Raw genomic sequence first — 27,280 nt, 5'->3', positions numbered from 1 at the left:
TCATTCTGTGCACAATGTTATGCAGCTCTTGGATGTCAAAGGCCATTGACAGCAGCCTGTATGATGCTGTTCACAGTCTGTAAATATGTAGTTTTTGTTTTTTAGAATAAAATTTCAATAGGTTACACATTTTTGCTGATATATCTATCTATATATATATATATATATATATATATATATATATATATGTGTGTGTGTGTGTGTATATTGTCTATAATGTATATATTATGTATGTATTTATGTATATATTGTGATGTGTGTATATATATGTGTGTGTGTGTGTGTGTGTGTGTGTTTCTGTGTATATTTCTATAATGTATTTATGTGTATATATGTGTGTGTATTTGTCTAAGCGTTCTTTCAAGTTTATTAATTAATTTATGTTCCTTTTGTTTCTTTTGTGTAATTTTATTTGTATTTATTTATTACAATAAATTACTTTATATCCTTACATAAAATCAGGCTGTCATTCTGTTCACAGATGTAGCTGCTGTTATTCTGAGGTAGAAAATTAAAAGCTAAATTTATATTTAGTAAAGGATTTACAAGCTGTCAACGAAGGCATGATCTGAATTGTTAATTCAAACGACGTAAAAACGCAGACGAAAGCGGTAAGAATAACGAAAAACATCACCGATTTTATATCATGTTCGCTCAGTAGATTGGGCTCTTTAAATTTACGCGCTGTTGTGACGACATATGTCACGTGACAATGTCAACATGGCGGATGTAGTACGTCCGAATTCCATTCATACTACCCACATTCATACTATATAGAACGTACTTTTCTAACGGTCGAGTAGTACGTTCAAATTCAAATGTAGTACCCAGTACGCAGTATGCGATTTCGGACGCAGCACCGGACAATCGAAAATGGGCAAAAGGGCGGGAGCTGGTTGCTGAAGCCACGCCCATCTAGCGCGACGGCTGTGACAGCAGTGGCAATTCACCTGTCACTCAAGTGGCCATGCCCTTAATTATGCAGAACTTTAAGGCTTAATATAATTTAAACGGATGAGTTATAAAAAAAATCACCCCCCTCACAGTTGTCATGAATGGCAAAATTAGCTATATAGACCAAAATCATTTTTTGCACCAGGCTGAAAAACTGTTTTTTTCTGCTGTAAAGGTCCGTGTATATTTTGGTCATTTGATTTTCTATTTAAAAATAAATAAAGATAAATGAGAAACGGTTTGATTTTCGTTTTGTTTAAGAAACGGAAAACGAAAATTTAGCTGCATTTTTCGTATTTTTGTTTGTGGGTAAAAAATGAGATTATGCTTTAATATTAGTTTGAATGTGTGGGCGGCGCTGAAACGCCCCTTTCATCCTTCTGTACTGCACCGACAAGCGGCAACCGCAAACTCAGTTCATTTTCACCAGGAGAGAAGCAGAGAAGCAGCAGACAGCAGAGCATATTAATCCCGCGGACTCTCTTTTGCAGCCAGCCTCAAGCGGCCAGTCGATGAATTGCAGTTTTAGTCACTTCCTTTTTGGCTTCACTAGAGAGAGCGGGAGGTTGTCGCTCGGTCTATGGTTAACAGATACAATCTACCTCGCTAGTGGAAATCGTGTGGCCCCGCCTCCGATGTCATTTGATTGGCTGCTATTTGTGGACGCGACTTTGAGTTTATATCCTCCTCCGTCACTGGCCCGTACCGATGTCAATCAGAAATCCTAACTCGCTCCATGTTAGACTGAAGTGTGTGAAAGTACTGGTGAAGGACTTGCGTGTGTTCAGTTATTTCAGCGTATTAATGGACTAAACGAGACATATACGAGACGAGCGGGGGAAAGCCGTGCATACAGCATGATAAGTGAGTATATATATATAAAAAACAGTCTTAATGTGAGCTCTAAATGAGTCTCGTGTACATTCGCCGATGGCGTTGCGGTTCTCATGTGTCTGATTAAACAAACTGAGCTTATAAAGCATCAATGATGATTAAACTCATTCATGTGTGTCTTTGTAAACTTCGTATGAGCAGGAACAGATGTGGATATGTTCGATGATTAGGGTTGATGAAAGACATACTGTGCTTTTGCTATTTTAAGCAGTTGACAACACAGTTCTGCACGAGCTGTCAATGCTTTAGTGTTTAACGTTACGCGCGCGCGTGAATGCACGTACAAATGTGTGCTTCTGAGTGTATGTACGCATGGGTTTGTGTTAGTGTGTGTTTAAATGCTTGCTTGTGTGTAGTAATGCATGCTTTTATGTGTTTATGCATGAGCATTAGTGTTTGTCTGCTTGAGTACAGGTTCATAAGTGTATGGGGTTTGAGTGCTTGATGGTGTGTGCATGCTCATGCATGGTTTTCTACATGGATGCATGCATGCATGCATCCATGTAGCTTTATTTGTATTTACAGTATGTTTGTGCATGCATCCATGCATGCATTTGGTATTTGAGTGCTTATTTGTATTCACACCGGGTGCATGCATGGATGTATGTCACCCTTATGAGTTTGAGTATTTGTGCATGCATTATATAAATGCAGTATCTCAAATTGTGTAATGCAAGTTACACACACACACACACACACAGTTCACCTTCCTCCCAGTTAGTGCATAACAGATGAGCAGCCTGTTTTTAAAGGAGTGAGATTATAAAATGAAATGAGAGAAGCCATTCATCAAGCGATAAGAGTCATGCACAATGAGCAGAAATCACGGTCGTGTCCGCTCATTATCTGACAGTCGATTAGATGCGTGCAGACGTGGCTGGTGTCCTTCTGGCATGTGAAGAACACAGCTGTTCAGATGTTATTATGGCATGTTTTGTGATGATCTGGAGTAGATATAAGCAGATAAACGTCAGTCATAGGTTTCAGAGACAGTTTTTTGTCTCGGCTTCAGATTGCATGACTATGCTTTGGTTATTGACAGTCTGATGCATATTGTGCACAAAAATAGGCTGGTTGGAATCACCGGATTTGGTCAGACTTGCCAGGTTCGTGTTGTTAAAGATGCTGAAAGGCATAGTAGCAAATAAGATAAGATATCTACAATCTGAATTGCTTATTCTTATTTCTTTTCACATTTCTGTCAATGAAAAAGAGTTGATGTTTTAATCGCATCCCATCAGTAGTGAATATGTGGTTTTGTAAAATGAGCTGAAGTGATTCATTTCCGTGAATCATTTCAAAAGCGGATCGATTCGAAACTCTTTTTTTTTTTTTCCATCATTTATTTATAAACTTTTTAAAGAATTAACAGAAAGTTTCATACAATTTAAGTTATAGCTTTTCCCCCCTTTATAACCCTTTCCGCCAAAATAATTAACCATACATTACATAAAGGTTAAGACAATAATAATACTCATAACATCAATAAAAAATAAATAAATAAATAAATAAAAAAAAAAAAAAAATATATATATATAATAAAAATAAATAAATAAATAAATAAAAATAATAATAATAATAATAATAATTAAAAAAAATACAAATACATAGCCAATAATACAATTTCCTAACATATTCGTGGTCCTTACACAATTATAAAGCAAAACTCCAATTGGTTATTAATATTTAACATTGATCAATAAGTGTGAGAGTCTTCATCTTCTCAAAATGTGTAATCATGGGTTGCCAAGTCTTATAAAAAGTTTGGACAGATCCTTTCATTAAATATTTAATTTTTTCTAATTTTAAGTATGACACTAGATCACATAACCACATTGAGGCTTTAGGGGGGCTTGTAGACTTCCACTCCAATAGTATTCTTCTCCTCGCCAGTAAGGTGGCAAAAGCAATAACATTTTTTAATTTATTTGTCAGTGATACTCCATATTCTGGTACTCCAAAAATAGCAATTTCAAAACTGGGTTTTACATCCAAATTAAAGGCCTCATTTAAAGTTTTAAATATGAATGTCCAATAGTCACTCAGCTTTTCACAAGCCCAAAACATATGAAAAAAGTCTACTTTGTCACCTTTACATCGGTCACACAAATCATCAACATTTGGGTAAATTTTTGAAAGTCTATATTTTGTGTAGTAGGCGCGATGAAGGACTTTAAGTTGTATAAGGCTAAGGCGTGCACACGAGGTTGATCCATTTACTCTACTAAGAGCCTCATCCCAAATTTCGTCAGGTATTTCACTCCCTATGTCCTTTACCCACTCACCTCTTGTTCTGTCAATTAAAACATCATTTGAGGACATAACCATCTTATATATTGCTGCAATTTGACCTTTAAGAAAAGTAGGAGATTGTAAAATTTTATCCAATAGTGAAGTAGGTGGCAAGTCAGGAAAAGTTGAGCTCTGAGCTTGAACAAAGTGTCGGACTTGAAAGTAACGGAATAGGTTGGACTGTGACAGCTGGAATTTCTCTGAGAGGTCATTAAAACTGGCAAATGTGCTGTTTATATAAAAATCACTACACCTGGCCAAGCCTACCCTCTGCCATTGTGCATACGTTAAATCTATTTTACCAGCAGGAAACAAATGATTATTACAGAGAGGGCTTAGCATAGAAGAGTTACTGAGTTTATGCCTTTGTCTAAACTGTGACCATATTTTAAGTGTAGAACGTACAACTGGGCTCGATGAGTATTTAGAGGGAGAGAATGGTAGCTTCATTGTTATTAGAGCAGAAAGCGATGTAGAAATACAAGTATTTGCCTCCGCCTTACACCAATCAACCTCAGGGGACTTATACCAACAAATAATTTTTTGAAGATTTGCAGCCCAGTAATAGCCCATAAAATTAGGTAGAGCTAAGCCTCCCTGGGGCCTTTGCCTTTCAAGGAGCTCCTTGCGAATTCTAGGGTTCCTTCCCCCCCACAAGAATGATAGTATGGGTTTATTTACAGAACGGAAGAATGTTTTTGGCAGAAAAACTGGAAGTGACTGAAATAAGTATAAAAATCTAGGTAAGATATTCATTTTTATACAATTTACTCTGCCTGCTAGAGACAAGTGCAATGCATCCCATCTCTGAAGATCAGACTTAATATTACTAATGAGTGGTAAAAAATTTTTTGCATATAAACCTGAGAAAGTACGAGTAATATGGACTCCTAAATATTTAAAACCAGATTGAGAGATGCGAAATGGGAGGGATGCCGCATTGATTTGTAAAGCAAGAGGGTTAATCAGGAAACATTCACTTTTAGAAAGGTTAAGTTTGTATCCTGAAAAACTGCCAAAAATGGATAGTTTCCGCACTATTTTTGGGACGTTTTCAACTGGATTTGAAATGTATAACAGAAGGTCATCCGCATATAAAGAAACCCTGTGCTCCATCCCCATTCGATCAATGCCCTGTATAGACTGCAAGGATTTAAGCATAATGGAAAGTGGCTCTATTGCTAATGCAAAAAGAAGAGGGCTTAAAGGGCAACCCTGTCTCGTACCCCTTAGTATTGGAAAAAATTGTGAACGTATTTTGTTTGTTATAACAGATACTTTAGGATTAGAATACAACAATTGGACCCAGGATATGAATTTTGGACCAAAACCAAATTTCTCCAATACTGCGAATAGATAGCTCCACTCCACTCTATCAAATGCCTTCTCCGCATCCAGGGATACCACCACCTCTGGGACCTCCCTGGATGCAGGAGAATACAGAATACCAAGAAGCCTCCTTAAGTTGGTGAATGAGTGGCGACCCTTAATAAAGCCTGTCTGATCTTGGGATATTATTTCTGGTATAACAGTATCTATTCTAGAGGCCAACAATTTGGCAAGAATTTTAACATCAACATTCAGCAAAGAGATTGGCCTGTAGGAATTGCACTCTAGTGGATCTTTTCCAGTCTTCAAAATGAGTGTAAGAAATGCCTCTGTGAGAGACGGTGGCAATTCTGTATTGTTTAGAGAATTCTCAAACATTCTCAGAAGAAGCGGAGCTAATTTGGGAGCAAAAGCTTTATAAAATTCGACAGGATAACCGTCGGGGCCGGGGGTTTTGCCATTTTGCATTGCTTTAATAGAATCTAAAATTTCTTGCAGCTCAATTGGTTGTTCTAATCTATCTTTATGATCTGGATTAATAGTCTGGGTATTCAGGTCCTTCAAAAAGGTTGACATGCCTGATAAATCCCCACGAAATTCTGAAGTATATAAATTTGAATAAAATGTTTTAAAAGTTTCATTAATTTCTTTAGGATCCACTGTCAGTTGTTGTGATGCGTTGCGAATCTGTGGAATTAACCTGGAAGCTGATTGACACTTTATCTGATGTGATAATAAACGGCCCGCTTTTTCCCCATGTTCATAAAAATTCCCTTTAGACCAAAGCAGATTTTGTTGAGTCTTTTCAATTGATATCTGATCATATTGTGCTTTAATTTCCACTCTCTTTTTAAGCAGTTCATCAGAAGGGGATAGAGAGAGTTGTTGATCTAATTTTTCTATCGAATCAATTAGTTGTTGTAGTTTTGCATTTCTCTTTTTATTACTGGATACAGAATAAGATATAATTTCACCTCTAATGACAACTTTAAATGTCTCCCATAAAGTCAGTGGTGATACCATTTCTGAATCATTTGTGTGCAGGAAGTTATCTATCGCCACTGATATATGTTTGTGGAAATTTTTATCTGCCAACAGAGTAGAGTTTAGTCGCCAAGTAGGGCGCTGTGTAAAATGTTGAATAAAACGAAGGTCAAGAAGTAATGGTGCGTGATCTGATATTATAATTGCTGAATATTGAGTATTTTCCACTAAAGGAAGTATTGTTTTATCTATAAAAAAATAATCTATTCTTGAGTATGAAGAATGGACAGGGGAAAAATAAGAGAATTCTTTCTTTTGCGGGAATAAAAATCTCCACGGATCCAGACAGCCCGTTTGTGCCATGAAAGTAGAGAGAGCTTGGGACATTTTAGACTGGAGCATGGATTTCGGATTCGAACGATCTAGAATTGGGTTAATAACACAATTCAGATCCCCGCCAAAAATTAATCGATGTGAGTTTAAGTTGGGTAAAAGTGAGATAATTTTATGAATGAAATTAACATCGTCCCAATTGGGGGCATAGACACATACCAGGGCAACAGGGGTGTGAAACAAATCACCTGTCACAATAACAAATCGACCCTGAGGATCTGAAACACATTTGGAAGGGTAAAACTGTACTTTCTTATGTATTAAAATCGCTGTTCCTCTTGCTTTACTGTTGAAGTGGGAATGAAAGACTTGCCCAATCCATGTTTTTTTGAGTCTCATATGATCTGATATCTGTAAATGTGTTTCTTGCAGGAATGCTATTTCAGTTTTTAATTTTTTAAGATGAGCAAAGATACGAGCTCTTTTATTTGGCCCATTCATACCTTTAACATTCCAGCTAGTGAACCGAATAGTAGACCCTCCTGTACTATTTGAATCACACATTAATCAATCATTAGGATATAAAGGAATAATGAATAAGACCACGTCTCCATTGCATGCCAGGCAAGTAAAGAAAAAAAAAAAAAAAAAAAAAAAAAAAACCCTTGGCGGTTACCATCCCAACCCAGACGAAACTGAACTTTTCCTATATTTGTCTCAAGAACAAAGACAAATTGCAGGCCCCTATTATCAAACCCCCAGTAGTCCCTCAACTGACTTAAAACCATTCCAACCTATAGGGAGCAACCCGACCGTTACCCTTATGAAGCATTATTAGTGTTTAAAACACTTTTAACTTAACTCGGTGGAGTGTGTCTATGTCACAAAACCATCAGCTTGTTTGAGTTAGGTTTAGAACAACAAACTATTTTCAAAGTCACAAAAAAATTAAAGTATTTATACCTTTTTCAACCGTCTCAAGAAAAATCAAATAATTATCCGTCATCCTTCGCTCAAAAGGGAGACCTTGAGCGTAAGAAAATAATTAAATAAAAAATCCAGGAAATCCTAAACATTGATGCGTTGATCGTAGAACTGTTTCGCCTCCTCCGGTGTGTTGAATATGAAAGTTTCTTCATTAAAAGTCACTCTCAGACGAGCCGGGTAGAGCAATTGAAATCGAATGCTCTTCTGATAGAGTGACTGCTTAATGCCGTTGAAAGACGCACGTTTCCTTGACAGCATAGCGCTGAGATCTGGGTAGATTCTGACTGGATTCCCCTTGTATTTCGCCTCATGCCGCCTTGACCATCGCAGTAATTGCTCCTTTTCTTGAAACCTGTGAAAGCACACCACAAATGGACGTGGTTTACGGCCATCAGCTGGCTTTTGACCGGGTGATCGATGCGCTCTCTCAAGTGCTGGTGGCTTGTCGAAGACCTCCGTGCCCGTCACCTCTAGCAGCATCTCAGAAATGAACGTAACAGGATCTTGACCGTTTTCGCTCCCTTCTGGAATGTTCACAATCCTCAGGTTTGCCCTTCGCGATCTATTCTCCAAATCTTCAATGCGGTCAATGAGAGATGTGTTCTGCGCTTGCAAAGTTTTTATTGTGTTTTCGGCCACTGTCAGTTTTTCAAAATTCTCCCCAACCAGGGATTCTGTCGCGACCAAACGGCTTTGAAAGCCATCCACAGTCTCTCTCAGTGCATTTACAGAGCTTTGTAAAGGACCAATAGATTCCCGAATCAAGTCAGAAATGTCTTCCCTGATACTGATGCGCTGTTTAGTTAATTCAGAGATCAACTGGTCCATGGAGACAGATTCAGAAGTTTCCATCATGGCCTGTTTTTCGAGATTAGAGGTAGCGGCCATGGTTGCTAACTTACCGGCAATGCTAGCATTAGCTCTCGTGGTCGGTGGGGCTGAGGGGTGCGGTTGCTTCTGCTTAGTGTGACTCATAATTCACCAAGCAATGTTCTAACGCGTATATCAAAAATGACTGACGCTAAATGGTGTGTAACAAGTTTAGTTTGAAAATGTAGGTCGGGAGCCCTTCTTCCTTCGACCTCACGCCTTCATGGCTATACCGGAAGTCTCGAAACTCTTAACTCACAGATTTTTGTGCTTCATCACTCCAAAATTTTGAAGATCGTCTCTGTGTGTCATTTTTTGTGTAATAAAATGTTTTAATGAGTTTAAACAATATCATTAATGCTGGGTTGACCAAATCGATTTCTTGGTCTTAATCTGTATTCATGTTGATGAACTGATATTGATCCTTAAATCCCAAGATCAGTCTTTTACTCTATGCTGTTGTTTCAAAACTTTACTAAACATTTGCAGTGTACCTGCCGTCCAATAATCATAAACCGCATTGTGCTTCACTTTTGAAATCAAACAAAGTCTGAGCTTTTAAATTCTGTCAATTCTATCACAAAATTCAAACCATAAATGTAGAGCTGAAACAACGAATTGATTTAATCGATTAAAATCGATTGTTAAAATAGTTGTCAACAAATTTAGTCATCGATTCGTTGCTAAATAACTTTTATTTGCCGTAAGCGGCTCATTTCGTGCATATTTCAAATCTGCGGTGACCAAAGTGTGGCAGTAATGAGCCACCGGAGGTTTTACTCAGCCAGTACAACAGGAGAAGTAGCGAATAGCCAATAGCTGGCCTTGTTTTATGTCACGTGCTTCCCGAACAGCGTCTCTGCAGCCATAGACAGGATGTCTATGTCTGCAGCATTCAGCGTGATGTGGGAGTACTGTAACCTGTAAACTCTGCAGTACTGCACTGTTTAAGGGGACGTTCACATATCGCGTCTTTTGCGCGCTCAAGTTCGTTATTTCCAACACCGCACCGCATCGAGTTAAAAACATTTAAACTAGCTACTGCAAGCGATTTTTTGAGCTGCAAATCCATTTATCCTTTGCTGAAATATCCGCGTCTTCAAGGAGAGAGCACGTCATGGTTGCTTAGCAAAGGCAGACGCCTCAGGGGCGCTTCTGCGCGAGCGCTTTGGAAAGAAGGAGAAAGCGGTGCGCCTAGCGTTTTCCACGCGTTTTTAGGCGCGATTTGTGAACGGCCCCTAAGACTTTCATTTGTGCAGATTCTCCAGTACAATGTTGTTTGCAAATGTTTAGTCGTAAAAGCTGATAACATTGCTTTTTAACAGTTAACATTTCAAGCTTTACAAACATGTTCTGTGATCAGTTTGTCGTTTACCAGTTCAAAATTCAGTCGTGCAGCCTAATTATGACTGAATGAGAGAGGTAAATGTAGATATTTGAAATGCACTTTTTTTTCTAAGTATTATTCCCTGCTCTTTTTCACACAGCAGGTTTTTTGTGTGTGTCCTATTTTTTTTTTCTGGACAACCTTCTGATGGATTTTACTTTAAATTCTGAGTTCCATTCAGGTTTCATGCCATTGGCACTTTTTTTGAAGGATTGTTTACAATTTCACAGCAAAAGCTATAAAGCTTTTTCCCAGTAAATAATAAAATACAATGCACTGCAATTTTATTCTGTTTTATCCTTATTCTTCGTGAAAATATGTTCTGAAAGATTCCTTAATAAGCTTTGTTCAGGATGTTAAACTACTTTAGGAGCTCTAAGGACTGCCATGGTGAAAACATTATTTGAAATCTCCTTGTGAAATTTGCTAGAGTATGGGTCAGTGTTCTGATTGCAGAAGAGTTCGACAAAGGATTACTAACACAATAAAACAACTCCAGGTATATTTTTGATGAGGATATGACAGTGCAAAATGGTTAAAATCTCTTAAATCTATGCTGAATGATAAAGACAATTTAGTAATAATTTACTTGGGGAAAAAATGGAAAAAACTCAAATATAAGTACATAAACCGATTAATCGTAAAAATAATCGACAGATTAATCGATTATCAAAATAATCGTTAGTTGCAGCCCTACATAAAAGTTGTTTTGAGAAACTGTATAACTTACTGAAGTCTTTCACGTCTCTTGTAATCGCTTAAGCAGTGTTTCAACTGTGCAAAGATGTCAATAAATGTCATGCAATGTTCAATTTACCTAAAAAAATCAAGATATTTTAATTGCCAATAACTGATGCCGATACCAATGCATATTTCCTTTTGTTTTGAAACCAGACCAAGTCTCTCCTGTGCAGTAATTGATAAACAAATCATTTTAAATTTTAATTGGTTTTCAGCAAAAACTTATTTGTTAGACCTAATAAACATTCTTAAAGTTATTTTTAATGAGACTACATTGAACGCTTTTAAAATAACTGTAATAAAATCAATCACTTCTGGGGGTTTTTTTTCAGATGCAGTTGAAACCTTAACATTTTATTTGTGGATTTAACATTCAAGGAAAAAAGCTGTAAAAATTTAAAATACTTTAGAGCTCCATGTATTTCATTTTTCATAATCAATCTGAAAAAAAGACATATTAATGAATAAATATGTATATATTAAATTATTGAAGTTACAAGTGTCATGTTTGCATTTTTTTTTTTTATTCATGTAAGCGGCTTCATTTATTCAGAAACACAATATCTTAATGTTATTTGTGTATTTTACTTATCAATTTATTACCAGTTGGCCAACAGCGCCCCCTAAGTCAATAAAACCCCTTACCTTACGGGCATTACCCTTTTTAAGCCATTTCAAGCCTTTATCGGTTCCGATAATATAATCTATTCCTAATAAATATATTAAATGCATTAGTCACCTAGAAAACACTAACTTTAGAGAGCAGCATTTGCTAAATAATCACGATATGGATTTTGAAATATCATACATATCGATATATTGTTTATATTTAATTCTGATTCCGCCACTTTGACTTCTCTGTGCTGTGCTCGCCCCCGCTCGCTCGCCATCCGCCTCCTTGCTTTTGTCACCTCTCCCCTCGCGTGTAGAGAACTAGTCAAAAAAAAAAAAAAGGACGACTGGCTCCATTATATGGAGATACTTCGGTTTTAAGGCGTAGGGCGAACGGCAGGCAGATGTCTACTGTAGGGCCCAATGATTTCCGAGATGCAGAAAACGCGGACGGAATCGCGGAATCCAGTCATAAATACGGAAATTTGGTTTAACGCGGAATGACACGGAATTTGTCAAATTTTGAATTAATTAATCAAAAGTAGGTCATGCACAAATCATGATATGGACTAATATCTGCAAATATTAACCCGTAAAAGTCTATTTAAATATGAATCCTGCATGTTCTGCGTGTCTCTGTTAATGAATGGAGCAGAAGTGCTTTCACGGAAGCGCGCATGACGCTCGCGCTGATTTCAGCGTCTTTCCTCTCACTAAATACAGACGTGAACACATGAACAACATCTCCAGAACTGCACTGAGAGTCACTTCATGAGCATCTGACCGTTTGATTTGAGTAAAACTAGCTCATGTCACATCATAGACTGTAGTATCACATACACAACTGTAACGGTAAACCCGTCAAAATAAAAGTATTTGCCAGAAATCTATTACTATTGTTTAGCAGAATGTACATAGCCCACTACTACTACTATTCAAATGAAACGAACATAATTTTTTAAGGAATAATCACACAACATTTCTTCCATGTTTTATTTTTAATAGTAAATCCCCTTTGTTTACCAAAAAATAAAGTTTGCTTAATTTTAAATAATTAAAAGATAAATTAAATGAATGTTTTATGGCTTCATTTGATAACCAGAAAAATGTAAATACACAGAATTTCTGAAGGGAAAAAAAACATTTCACATAAGGCTATTTTAAGAATTTCTTTAACTGATTAAGTTGTTTTTATGCATTTAAATAATTAAACATGCTAAAACACAGATTTAGGTAACAATAAAACATATGGTGAAGAAAAAAATAAAACGTTTCATATGCCCCTAAACATGTAATATTTGGCATATTTGTTTTTGCAGTAGTTTTTGGGGGGTTATTTCTTTCTGTAAAGATATCGAGATATATATCGTATATCGAAATATAGCAAAATATATCGAGATATATTTTTTGCTCCATATCGCCCATCCCTACTATATCACATGTTAATTTATTTTTCTTTAACCTTTTTATATGAGATTTATTCAATTATACATTAGGTTTGATTACAGCCACTGTTTAAATGTATATATTTCAACAACAAATTAGAGTAGAAACAAAGTTCTATATTAAAAAAACACCTATACGTGCAATTGTAATGTTTGGATACATCTCGGTTTTTATTTGCATGCTGATAATATATCCAAAAATCAAAATTTAGACTCTGTTGTTAATTTTAGTCTTTAATATGAGTGATTTTATAATATTATCACCGGCTGACATATTGTAGTTTATAGCATTAGTTGAGAGATGTGTACGTATTGTGGATAATATTAGGGATGGGAGTTTTCCGCAAATATCACATTCGAATATTTGAGCTCACAAAAAACGAATGTTCGAATATTCGTTTATTTAAGTTAAGTTTAATGAGACACACATTATTTTTCAGCAACATTTATTGTTTCCGTCATTTTGAACAAGCATACACACAATAAGCTTGAACATTACACGTCGTGTTTTGTAGCTGAAACCCTTTAACAATGCGTGCAAACAAACAAATGTACAGATTAAAAGCAAAAAAAAAAAAAAAAAAAAACGTAAAGCAGCCTGCAGCAATAGGCTATTGTAGAACATAGCCTACACTTAACTTTTAAACTGTCAGCAAATCTTTTTTGCTTTTTTTTGTCTATTGTTTTACATGTTCTTGTTAAAAAATACGTACATGTAAACATGATTGGGGGAAAGTCGGCTCCTTAGTCTGTTTATAAGCCCGGCCGCGGAGAAAGCGTTTTTTGAAGCGCTTCGTGTTTTCGTTTCACCACTGAATGGGATCCTCATCTGGTGGAATACATGGCTCCAGCAAGAACTGTTCCCACTCGTCTCGGCTGGACTCTCTGTAATCATCGCTGAAAAACTGGCTCAGCCTTTTCTGACGAGTGGGCATTGCATCCTCTTCATCGTTGGTGGTGGCAGCTGCATCCGCACCACTCGCATCAAGGAAAATGTTCTGATAACGTTCAAAAAAAGTTTTTTTTTTCTTACTTCTCTCATGTTTTCATCGAGATCTTTGTGAGGATCTAGGGCAGACGTGAGAAGAGGAGTTTTCACTGCATTCTCCAAGTTAGCGGTGTTTATTCGTTGCTTGAGAGATGCCGCAACAATGTTCTTGAATTTGGTCACTTTCTGTGATTCTCCACGGCATATTTGAAGTACTGTAGAAGACCGCAGTTCTTAGGGGCCGTTCACATATCGCGTCTTTTGCGTGCTCAAGTTCGTTATTTCCAATGTAGGCGTGCGGTATGCGCGCTCATAATGGAAGCGGCGTGGTCGCGATGCGACGCGCCCGTTTTTTTTCTTCCAGGCGCGTCCGCACCACATCGAGTTAAAAACATCTCAATTTTTCATAGAGCCGCAAGCGCACCACAGGTCATGTGACAAGAACGAAACATTCAGCTTCATCCTTTCCCGTAACAACGTTGAAAACTCAGCCAAGATGAAGGAACAGCTGATCATAGCTGTATGTATTGCCATTTTGAAATAAATTTAGTAGCAGAGCAAATCCATTTATCCTTTGCTGAAATTTCCGCGTCTTCATGGAGAGAGCGCGTCATTGTTGCTTAGCAATGGCAGACACCCCAGGAGTGCTTCTGCCCGAGCGCTTTGGAAAGAAGGCAGAAGCGGCGCGCCTAGCGTTTTCCACGCGTTTTTAGGCGCGATATGTGAACAGCCCCTTATTCATTCATAAATTATTTTTTGCTTGCATACATCTTCAAATATGCCATGGAGAATCACAGAAAGTGACCAAATTAGGTTTTATTGTGAACTTTTTTTTTTTTTTTTTTTTTTTTTGAAATTCGAATATCATTTTTATTTATCGAATAATTAGAGCAGAACGAATATAATATAATATAAGTTTAATGAGTCAGACGTTATTTTTCAGCAACATTTGTTTTCGTCATTTTGAACAATCTTACAATAAGCTTGAACATTACACATCGTGTTTTGTAGCTGAAAACCTTTAACAATGCGTGCAAACAAACAAAAGTACAGATTAAAAAAAAAAAAAGTGAACAAAGAAAAAACGTAAAGCAGCCGGCAGCAATTAGGCTATTGTACAGAATGTAGCTTACACTTAACTTTTAAACTGTCAGCAAATCTTTTTTGCTTTTTTTCTATTGTTTCAAATGTTCTTGTTAAGAAATACGGGATGTAAAACCTGATTGGGGGAAAGTCGGCTCCTTAGTCTGTTAACAATAAGGCCGGCCGCGGAGAAAACGCGCTCTGACGGCACAGACTTTGTTGGGACTCACAAATAACGGTGTGCTAAGCGAATCAGTTTTGTGAAGCGCTTCGTGTTTTCGTTTCACACTGAATGGGATCCTCATCTGGTGGAATACATGGCTCCAGCAAGAACTGTTCCCACTCGTCTCGGCTGGACTCTCTGTAATCATCGCTGGAGAACTGGCTCAGCCTTTTCCGACGAGTGGGCATTGCATATTCTTCATCGTGGCGACTGCATCCGCACCACTCGCATCAAGGAAAATGTTCTGATAATGTTCAAAAAAGTTTTTTTTTCTTACTTCTCTCATGTTTTCATCGAGAAACCTGAGATGTTTGTGCCGAGGGTCTAGGGCAGACGCGAGAAGAGGAGTTTTCACTGCAAGTTAGCAGTGTTTATTCGTTGCTTGAGAGATGCTGCAACAATGTTCTTGGATCACTTTCTGTGATTCTCCACGGCATATTTGAAGTACTGTAGAAGACCGCAGTTCTTTTAGGGGGCGTTCACATATCGCGTCTTTTGCATGCTCAAGTTCGTTATTTCCAATGTAGGCGCGCGGTATGCGCGCTCATAATGGAAGCGACGCGGTCGCGATGCGCACGCGGTGCGACGCGGTCCCGTTTTTTCCAGGCGCGTCCGCACAGCATCGAGTTAAAAACATCTCAACTTTCAGAATGCCGAAAGCGCACCGCAGGTCATGTGACAAGAACTAAACATTCAGCTTCATCCTTTCCCGTAACAACGTTGAAAGCTCAGCCAAGATGAAGGAACAGCTGATCATAGCTGTATATGGATTGCCATTTTGAAATAAATTTAGTAGCAGAGCTACTGAAAGCGATTTTTTTTGTGCTGCAAATCCATTTATCCTTTGCTGAAATTTCCGTCTTCATGGAGAGAACGCGTCGCCTCAGGAGCGCTTCTGCCCGAGCGCTTTGGAAAGAAGGAGAAAGCCGCGCGTATAGCCTTTTCCACGCCTTAGGCAATATATGTGAATGGCCCCTTAATCATTCATTAATTAATTTTTGCTTGCATACACCTTCAAATATGCCGTGGAGAATCACAGAAAGTGACCAAATTAGGTTTTATTGTGAACTTTTTTTTTTTTTGCGAAATTCGAATATCATTTTTATTTATCGAATAATTAGAGCAGAATGAATATTCGAATGTCCGACTGTCCGTGCACATCCCTAATTTTAATGTCAATTTTTCCATTGCCAGTGTATTTTTGTAAGATAAATTTTCAGATTAACCAACCCAAAGTTGTTTCCGAGATGAAATTAACTCTTTAACACATCTGACCTTTAAGTGGCACCTTATTCACGACGCTTATTAACGTGTGAACGATGTGCAGTATGTGCTGTGATGTTTTATTACTGTAGGATGTCCACTCTCTGCTCTACATGCATAACCCACAGGCAGTGCACTAATTTAAATCAATATGATACACTCTGAAGAGACAGGAAGTAGAGACATGTAGATGTGAGTGTAATTGTCACCGACAGCGTCTCCAGCATCTTCGGGGTCCATCGCTTTAGAGCACGAACGCAGAGCTGTCATTAAGAATAAGAGCTTTATAAGTCATTGCAGATTTGACAGCGTGCCCACGGCTCTGAGAAAATGTGAGATCTGTGCTGCTTTCTTATCTGCAGCTTTATTAAAACTGAGATTTTTTTTTTTCCTTCAAGTGCCACCAACAGCTCATGCATGCTTTAGTTAATAACTTTTCAGCCAAGTGGCTTAGAAATAATTGTTTTTCCTCTTCTAATTAAATGCACCCTGGGATTACAATTTCCATCTTACATTTTTTATTTTTACACTTTCCTCTGATCATGCTCAAACTTGCTCAAACTATTGTTAGCCTATAATGAAAAGCTTTTTGATATACTAAACTGTTTGTGTTTTATATGAATGTTAAGGTGCCAAATAGAAAGTGGACCTGTGTTTTCACAAGAGTTTTGCATATATAAATGACACTTGTCATGAGTGTTGACACAATATCAGAATTTTGACTGATTTGATACCCGAGTAAAATATCTACTGAACTAATACCAGGACAAAACATAACAACAGGAAAAGCAATTGAAAAATAGATGACCCACATGGAACTTAGGCCCCGTCCACACGGAGACGGAGCTTACCCCAGTCCGATCTTTTTTTTCCCTCGTCTCAAGAAATATCCGCGTCCACACGAAACCACAAAACGATGTAGGATACATGCCAGACCAGCATGTGGCGCTGTAATTCTGCCACAGAGATACACATAAAACGGAGAAGAAGACATGGACTATGCTCATAAACCTTGCGCGTGGTACACAAACGAACATGGAACGATATATTTATGAATCTGTGTCATTATAAGTTAATAAAAAGACAATCGTTCAGTATTCATGTTTTTGTTGCTGTTACGTGACGTAGAGGTGTCTAACTAGGGGTGAGACGTGGGCTGATGACGACATCATTTCAGAAAATATACGTATTCGCTGTCCACACGAAAACGCAAAGACGGCATTTTCTAATTTATCCACTCTGGGACCCGGTTTCAAAAAATATCGGTTTCACTCTTCCAAAATGCCGGATCCGTGTGGACGAAACGCCTATCCGATAAAAAATTAGAACGTATTCACAGAAACGCGTCTCCGTGTGGACGGGGCCTTAGTTTATCTATTAATAAAAAACAAATCTCTCACTTGACCAGTGTGTCTGCTCTGCTTTTTAAAAATTTCCTCCCCCTTTAATAATATAAGAAAAATTCAATAATAATAATAATCACATGCCAGTGCCACCACAAAGCCCATTGTGAGCAACAGACTATCGGTCTATGAAACCGCAGAGCTTACTGCTATGTATAGATGTTTGCAACATTGGCAAATTAGCTAAAAGGATAATAACTTAGTAAGGAAATGACTTTATTTCATGATAGCATTTTACATCACACTGTAGTCACTTTTGTTTTTTAAACGGGAAGTGAGTTTGTATTTTGGTAACACTCTACATATTGATTTAACAGTTTATCTTTGATACAATTTCTTGTGAATATCATGTCAATTTGATAAGAGCAGCTCCTACTGGTCAAAAATTATCAGTGTTTTGTTTTTTACTTTGCTTGCTTTTCCTAAATACATCACAAGGGTAGTGTTGTCACGGTCCATGGTTCTCGGTACCAATTTCGGTACCAAAGCGAAACACAAAAATATGCTAATTAAAAAAAAAACTTTTTAGCACTAAAAATAAAACCAATGCCATTCTTTATACTTATTTACAATTGTGTTTAAAGTTTTTCTACAAGTTATATAATTATGAAAAACAGTAAACAAGTTTCACCCAAATTTAATTTGTCTTTTAATTTATGAAATTTAAACACATTTTATTTTTGGTAAATAAAGGGGATTTGCTATTAAAATTAAAACATGGAAGAAAAATTGTGATTTATTTCTTTAAAAAATAAAGTTTTATAAATTTTTTCAACAGTAGTAGCAGTATCACATACATTTTACTAAATAATAGTAATATTCCTAGCACAATGCTTTTATGTAAAAATTTACTTTTAGGCCTAATGAATGCATATTTGTCATTTTAACTGAACTTAAGACTGGTGGTGATGCTAAAGATATTTTTGGTCATTGAGGGTTTCTGTAAAAAAAATAGTAATAGATCATATTAATTATTATTAAAAGATAATACTACTACTAATTCTACTATCATACTAATGTATATACAATGGACTATGAATTGATGAGCTGCTGGGTTCATGAATATTAATCACGTTGTCTGCGTTCGGTCAAACTGATTTGCTGAAATCAAAACAGGGGCGGTACTAGATCAGCGCCAGCCAATGAAATTGCCATTTGCGCATTAGCTCCGCCCACTACCGGAGAAACCGGTATGTCTTATGCTTGTTTGAAAATGAATATGAATAATTCTAAATGAACTCCATTATTTTGACAGGAGAAGACAACAAAGAATAGTTTACATATAGCGTGTCGATTCAGCGTGGTAAGACTCTCGCTCTCTCTCTTTGCATGTGTGAGAAACAGCGCTATCAGTAAAGCGACGGTGAGTCGTGCTCCTTCACAAAGAGTTTACAGAGCATCAAATACAGGTGCGCTGTGCGTCCATTGAGATGAACTGAAAAGTTCAGATCGCTTGATGGAGAGAGAACTCTGAAGCTCAGATGCTGAAATTAATGCAAGCGTCATGCGCTTCAGTCTATGTAGTAAACAAACCCGCACGTCTCTGCCATTCATTAATTCACACAGACACGCGCAGAACACGGATTCATATTTCAAACAACTTTTGCGGCTTAACATTTACAGATACTGGTCCATATGGAGATTTGATTTGATTAATTTATGCTAACTTTGAAAAAATTCCATGACTGTCCATATTAAAATGTAAGTTTCATTTTCATGACTGGATTTTGATATTCCATCCTCATTTTCTGCTTCGCGGAAATCATAGCGCTGAATCGGGTTTGAACGGGACCTTGGTACTACCGGTACTTAAAGAAACCTGGTACCGTCACATTTAAATTTTTTTAGTACCGACTTGGTACCGAAGTACCGGGTCTTTTGACAACACTACACAAGGGTTAATTGTGCCATTGTGTTTGGAAACATTCAGCGATTACCTTAACTGTACCACAGCAATAAACATCCTTGTCCAATCTTTATCAAAATTGGTGCAGATCATCTTCAGACCCTTCCGCACTAAAATCACAAATTGGGTTTTTGGTGTTTGACACCATTCTCCACCATTCTGGCAATATACAGCAATTACCAGAAAACTTGGACAATCGCTTTTTCAGACAATTATATGTTTGCTTCCACAGTTTAGTTTTGTGTATTATTGCTTGATACAGTATTCATAAGTTTACTAACAGCGACAAAACCTATGTTAAACACATGACGAAGAACATTGCAGACTCGTTCTCTTGAACTGGAACCACTCACTGTGGGAAACAAAGGCCTATATGATGGTGTTTCCCAGTTTTAGAGGATGTCTTTTGTAATTAGTTTCTGCTTTTAAGCTAAATGAGCAAAAACTGGAAGTGAAACATTGTTTGCGTTCCTGTGGCTCAGGGGTAAAGCATTGCGTAAGCAGTGCAAAGGTTGTGAGCATTCCAAGGGAATGCACATACTGATAAGAAAAATATATAGCCTGAATCACTTTAAGTCACTTTGGATGTAAGTGTCTGCCAAATGCATGAATGTAAAATGTAAAGGCATTGCAGGATTGCTCACGTCATGACGTAGCCCATGCCTTTAGTCACATGCATTAGGAGTGGTGTTTTATGTGTTGATATGGCTTCTGTTGGTGATCTCATGATGTTCCTGACAGGACACATTTGTTCTGATGTTACTCAGATGGATGCGTCGTGTGCAGGTTGCATAATTCTCTAAATAGCATTTGGAGTCCAGTAGCATTAGCGTTTATTTACATTTACATTTATGCATTTGGCAGACGCTTTTATCCAAAGCAACTTACAGTGCATTCAGGGTTATACGTTTTTTTACCTAACATGTGTTCCCTGGGAATCGAACCCACAACCTTTTGCGCTGCTAACACAATGCTCTACCACTGAGCCACAGGAACATTTATAAAATAATAAAAAGTTTATAAAATGTGTGATTTATATATTTCTGCTCAAGGTGGATATTGTGCATCTGCCAGACTGCGTCTCTAACCATTCAGTTTCAAGTGAACCGTTTCTTTAAGGACGTCTGGGTTCGTTCAGTTTAGCTGAACTCTTTCTGCATTGGCACGACTGCTGCTCGTGCTCTGAGTAACTCGTTTCTCTCTTTGTTGGCTGTTCATTAGTGTGGTACTTTGTGTAAGTGGAATAAAAAGCTTTTCTGAATGGCAGTGAAGACAATCAATAACATTTTATCCTCCTGCTGATGTTTAAGATGAAGCAGCCTCACATGAACGACCATCAAGAGACTTCCACATGAAAATCATTGCAGAGAGAGAGTACGCGACAGATGCATGAAGCGATGAAAGCAGTCCAATCGCATGCATTTGAGCTTAAAACCGAATAAAATCCAGGTGTCAGACAGCTCTGATGCATCACAAAAAGAAAGTTGAATTTAATGCTGTAGCTTGATGCTCCATAGTGTATGATGCATTTGAGAAAGCCAGTCATTGGGAAAAATATGCTTTTTTTTTTTGGTTTACTCCAGAAGTCGGTGCATGTAAGTGTCAGTTTGGAGGTTCATTACATCCAATTTTTGAAGGATATACTGCTTTGTCTGACAGCAGCAAGGACACAGTATATCCTTGAGCACACCTGTATGCTCTGTTGTGCTCGAAAGAGACTGAAAGCTGTCACAAAAGAGTGTAAAAAGAGCCGTGTGCGCTGCAGACAGAGTTGTCCGTGTGTGTGAGAAAGAAATTGGCTTGTTGAGTTGTTTGAATTACAAAGTCATATGTTTAGGCTCAGTATGATCACAGATTAGACATGTTTTTTAATGATATATGGATGCTAAACAGTGTTCTTATGGCGTATCCGACCGATATTACAGATATTCAAGTTATATTTATATGTAAAGATTACTCACTCTCATGTTAAATCAAACTGGTGTGAAATGACATGAGAGTGAATAAATGATGACAAAATGTTAATTTTGGGCCGCCTTAAATCTAGTTAAACCTTACTAATTGACTAGTCAACCATGCAGCACCAAACTAGTCCTGTGTCATGTAAACGTCATGTGTCTTCTGCAGCTCAAAGTGCGCTGATAGAAGCCGGGTTTCCTGCTATTACTGTGTAGGCGTGGAAGTGTTTATTGGGCTCTTCTGCGTCTGTGGATGTATTGAAAGCGTGTCCTCTGGGTTGTTTCGGGTCACGTCTCGTGTCAGATCCTGCTAGTTTTCCTCTCTGCGGTTGTGAAGTGTGTGTGTGTTTGTGTTAATCGTGTGTCATCAGTCACAGCAGATGGGGCAGTTTCCCCTCACACCCCTCTTGAAAACCAACCTCCTGGGCTCTGATTGGGCCTCATGCGGACTGTCACACGCTCTGATTGGCTGCCGGGGCTGTGAGAGTGGGCGGGGCTACCAAGGTTTGAAACAGGAAATGAAGAAGGGCTTGTGCCGCTCTGTGGGATACTCCTCTGTCATTCGGACTCTACACGGTAAGCACACTCAAAATACAACAGGAATAGTCAGGAATGTGAGTGTGTTAAGGTTTGAATCGGTGTATGTGTGGAGGGGGGAGTCACACACACTCAACGGCAGACTGAAGTGTGTGTGCTGACTCGAGGGAGTGTGTGTGTGTGAGCTGTCTGGACGTCATTAAATAGTTGTGAAATAGTGCACTCCGATATAAGAGGTTTAAACCATATTAAACTATATTTGTTTGAAACTCATGAGGGGACGCGTTTAAGTTAGAAATGGCAGTCTGATGGCTTGTTAGATTTTCATAGTGCCGATTTTGTGGTACAGTTGTGGTAAAATGTGTTAAAAAGAGCTCATAGTACTGCGCTTAAGCTAATTCTCATCAGATCTTGTTTTGTGGGGTGGTTCTTGTCAGGATTGAATCTGGACTCAAACATAAGAGGTTTAAACCACATAAAAAAAGTGTATTTGTTTAACAATGTACCATAAATGTGTGTTTGGAGGCTGTTTGTGTCTGAAGATCTTATTACATCTTATTTACTGATTCTGTGGTAAAGTACTCTTACTATTACTGAAGCAATGTATACTATTATGCATTTTATGCCATTTTGTTCACCACAATATATAACTACATTTTCTTCAGCCTCTTTAATTGAAGTTGTGTGTGTATATATATATGTATATATATATATATATATATATATATATATGTATGTCCAACTTTATCCGCATGCATACAAAACACTTAAATAAAGCAGTAAATATAGCAAATCTTAACCGTTTGATTGCTTGTATCTTCGCAAAATCGAACTATATTGTGCAAGTGCAAGGCATACAGATATTAAGACATTATAAACATAAACATCATGATTTTCTGTAAAGCTGCTTTGAAAACCGCTGTACATTTACATTTGGATGATTAAATCATAGTTGGATTATTCTAATTATGTAATAAGTGAATAAAGGCTTGTGGATAACTTTGAATGCTAGGCGTTTTGTTCTGTGTTTGGGTTTGACTTGATCACGTGATTCTAAAGAAACCGGCTTTGCAAAACTTGGTGCATGAGGCAATAATTCCTCCTTTTGATTGCTAAACTTTGGTTGCAGGTTTTTTTCCTCTCCTGAGAATGCTAGAGTGTTGCGAGTTCATGTGATTGAATCATCCTCTGTCAACATCTCGGTTCTCTCAGCGGACCGTTTCTGTTTTCTCGTTATCTGCCTGAAGCGATTTGATCCAGACTGATTTGATTTTAGGTGTTCGGTGGTTTGTGTTTCTCTGAAAAGGAAGATCTGCAGCTGGTCTGTTTAGAAATCTGGGTTGTGGCCGGCGGCTGATGGTGTTTTTAGATCTCGACATTTCAGTCTTGTTTTAGACAGCGACGCTCATACATGCCAACAGAGCATCTCATTTTTCTGTAACTTTTTCCAATTAAAATGTTCTCCACTCCTTATTTAATAGTTAAATGAAAGTTTATTGATCAAAAAGAAAGTCTTATGAATTAAAACCATGAAACTTACACATCAACTAATAAAAGTTTAACATGTTAAGGGCCCTATGAAATGTCACTTTTTTTATTGTTACCAAATTCTGTGTTTTACCAAGCCAAAAGTTAGAGTTATAATGTGATTTTTAAAAAACAAATACATGGTTATTCTAGTAAACTAAAACCATAAAACAACATTGTTGTTTCTTGAAATAAACGTTAACTTAAATTAGAATCAAATAAAATATGAAAAACTTTATTTCAGTGAGTTGCCAAGGCAACATTTCTCATTCTAATTTAGCGTAGTTTAAAGTGCTAAATAAATAAATAAATAAAAATATATTTTTAATCTATATTTATATGTGAATAAAAGCCTAAATTAAATATGTCTGAACTTTCATTTTTGGGTGAACCACAGAATAAATATTGTCAGTGATGTGCTTTGTGGTCTTTTTTTTGTTTTTTGTATTTTTGTATTGAGAGATTTTTGTATTATTATTAACATCAAAATAATTAATGCATTTTTATATTATTGTTTTGTGTGCGTGTGTGTGTGTGTTTTGTGTATATATATAAAATTAAATATTTTTTTGTATTATTATTATTATTATTATTAACATTCAAATTAATTAATTAATAAATCATGTATTTTATATTAATACTTTTGTGTTATTTCTTCCTTTAATTTTCAACATGAAAGTCTTCTTACCGTTTACTTTAATACACTTTCATGGTCTCAATTATTATTATTATTTTTTATTTTTTTTAATGCATTTTTCCATCAAAAGAAAATCTCTTCCTTCATCTCTGAAACGACTTTCCTCTGCTGCTGATGTCATCAAGGCCTCTCATAGCCCCTCCCCCTCCATTACCTTACAGCAGCTCCCCTTCATGATCCAGTCAGCTGCAGACAGAGAAATCAACTAGTTTTATTTCATTATATCAGGTTGCAGAAATAAACTCGGTCAGCAGCGGAATTTCAGATAGACTTCAGTCTCTTTTAACTTCTCACTCTGATGTTAATAAACCCTTAGTAGCAGCTGTGCAGAAATGTCTAAAGTGTTGTGTGGGTTGCGTCTGTGGTGGCAGGTAGTGCTTTAGCGTCTGCAGGGAGTGTGAAGGACTCTCATTAACGTCTCTACACCCATCCTCACATTGAGCCGCAGCAGGGGTGCTGTATTCACCTCTCCGTGGGCTTTAATCAGACTCTCTGCAGTAATTCCAGGAGTCTGAAGCCTCTGAGTCTCAGAACTGAGCTCTAATGATATGTTTGTTGTGCTGCTGGATCTAAAAAGCCTGTTGTTTCCGTCAGATGAGAAGTGAACGGTGGTGTCTGCTGCTGGAGATTGAATATTTACTGTTTCAATCATGGAGCAATCAGAGAAGGAGAGGTTTAGTGCTCACTTAATGGTCTGATTGAGCTTTCGTTCTCTCCTGGAGTTCCTATAAAAGTAGGATCCTATAAAATCTGTTTAGTTTTTTTTTTCCAAATATTCTGTGTTTCCAATTTAAATTTTTCTGGATTCTGTTTTTAACGGATTAAATAAATTGTAATAATTTTAAGGGAAGGCTAATCAGTTGAATTCATAACTTTTTTTAGAATTTAATAATTTATAAAAAATGTAACTATGTTTTTCCCCCCTGAAAGTTTTAGATTTTCTAGATTGCATTTGTAATGGTTTAATTAAGTTTTAAAATAAAAAAGGAATAATTAATCAATTTCATTCATTAATTTTTTAACACTTTATTAATTAAACAATAATACAATCATTTTACAATAATAGGGCCATACAAAATGTTATTTTTTTTCTGAAATTCTGTCTGTTTTGTTTTTCCTGGATTACATTTTTAATATATTAATTAGTTTGTAATAATCAAACAGAATGTCTAATCACTTGAATTCATACAATTTTACCAGTTTATAAATGTATTTAAAATATATTAAATGTGTTTTATTTATTTTCAAAAATTATTTGTCAATTAAAATTTTTCTGTGTTTTCTGATTTCCTACAAATTTATTATCAAGTACAGTGGTAATCAAATGAGTGAATAAAACTCTAACAATTTATTTAAGCTTTTAAAATTCAATTCAATTGGAATTTTTGTTGTTGTTATTGCTGCACGATAACGGTTTACTTGTAAAGCATGAGGAAAAAGTGTGCAATATTGTGTGATATTCCTTTAAAAATAATGTTTGTTGTTGTTATGAAATCATGAAAAGATCCTAATTTTTAACTTATTTTGCAGACTTCATTAAACAGCAGTCTTTTGCAGTTTCATAATTATAGACACAAGTCCATATAAACATTTAATTAGTTGTACAGCCCTACTTTTGATTTATTAATTTTGCCAAATTCTGCATTAATCCGTAAATTCCATTGCCATTCCTGGATTCTGTTGGTGTTTTCTGCATTATTAAATCATAAGGCCGTGCTGCTGTAATCCAGTCCAAATGAAGAATACTGTTCTGAATCTCTTGCTGATTTCCAGTAGTTCAGATGGTGTTCTGAGTCACTCAGATCCTATAAATATGCTCCATGACTTCTGGGCTCTTCTTCTGTACGTTAAGCTCTTGGCAGAGACTATTTTTGCTCAGGCTTTTGTGATGTGGAAGTGTTCAGGGATATTACAGCATGTGCTTTCTTTCTCAACCCTCGAGTTTAGTTTGGTGCGATATGAGGCAGGCAAACCAGTCGATTAGGCTGTTTTAGCTGGAGAAATAAACAAATGCACATTTTTAGTGTTGATATTCAAGGTTTTTTAGTCGTTAACGCCAATAAATCATTTAAAAAGTCATTTCCTTCCTGTTACAGCTTACAGTAGTCCATAGTACTTGTGCACTTTATTTTAACTAGTGCAGAACTATTAATCAAAATACAATCGGAATCTACTTTGGTGTTAAATGAAATGTTGTGCTGCAGTTTAATTAATCAAATAGATGCATTGCATGTTTTGAAGTGAAGTGGGGCACTGTGTTCATTTACACATTTACATGTAGTTGTACTTTTTATTTTAATATAAAAATAGCATTATGACAATAGTTTTATGTTTAGTTTAAGGAATAATAATAATAATAGCTTAAAATATTATTTTATTATTCATATAAAATAATGTTTTAATAAACTGTTGTTGTTATGAGATCACGGAAAAAGCCCTAGATTTGATTTATTCATCTAAACGGAATTATAATTTAAACTTTAAAATTATCTAATAAAAAAAAAATACTTGCAATATGAAAATAGTAATATTTTAGTTTTTATTTAATAATTTTTTTATTATTTTTTATTATTTTATCATTTATTCATATTGATACATTTATACATCTTCGGCAAATTTATCAACCCTACATCCAAGCACAGCAAACTTTATCAGAAATCTGAATCCCATTTTGTTCTGGTATCTGTGGTTGTGTGTTTTCAGGGTTATTAAGTGTTTTGATCTGATCTCCGAGGGTTTATTTTAGCTCTGGAGTCTGATGTTTGGTGGTTTTCTGGACTGAACCTGAGACGCATGTTTGCACACAGGGGCGTGTGGTTTGAGTGGATGCTGCTTCCTGTTTCCTGTTGCGTGGTTAATTCAGCCAG

At 36.7% G+C, this 27,280-nt stretch overlaps 1 protein-coding gene across 3 annotated transcripts in view; it reads left to right on the top strand.

Moving 5' to 3' along the window:
* Positions 1–1,668: 1,668 nt before the first annotated feature.
* The window catches only part of LOC132103896 (hyccin), a 50,553-nt gene continuing 24,941 nt past the window's right edge, over positions 1,669–27,280 (top strand). The window contains exon 1 of one of the 3 annotated variants that reach the window (XR_009423490.1): positions 1,669–1,818. The gene's annotated coding sequence lies outside the window, so the exon portion shown is untranslated. Of the gene's footprint in view, positions 1,819–22,152; positions 22,229–27,280 lie in introns of those variants that run through there. The other 2 variants (XM_059508957.1, XM_059508958.1) reach the window with 2 other exon arrangements.

Source organism: Carassius carassius, chromosome 25, assembly GCF_963082965.1.
Source record: "Carassius carassius chromosome 25, fCarCar2.1, whole genome shotgun sequence".
Lineage (NCBI taxonomy): Eukaryota > Metazoa > Chordata > Actinopteri > Cypriniformes > Cyprinidae > Carassius > Carassius carassius.
Note: the sequence above shows the minus strand (reverse complement) of the source record. Positions and strands in the feature narration are given on the sequence as shown.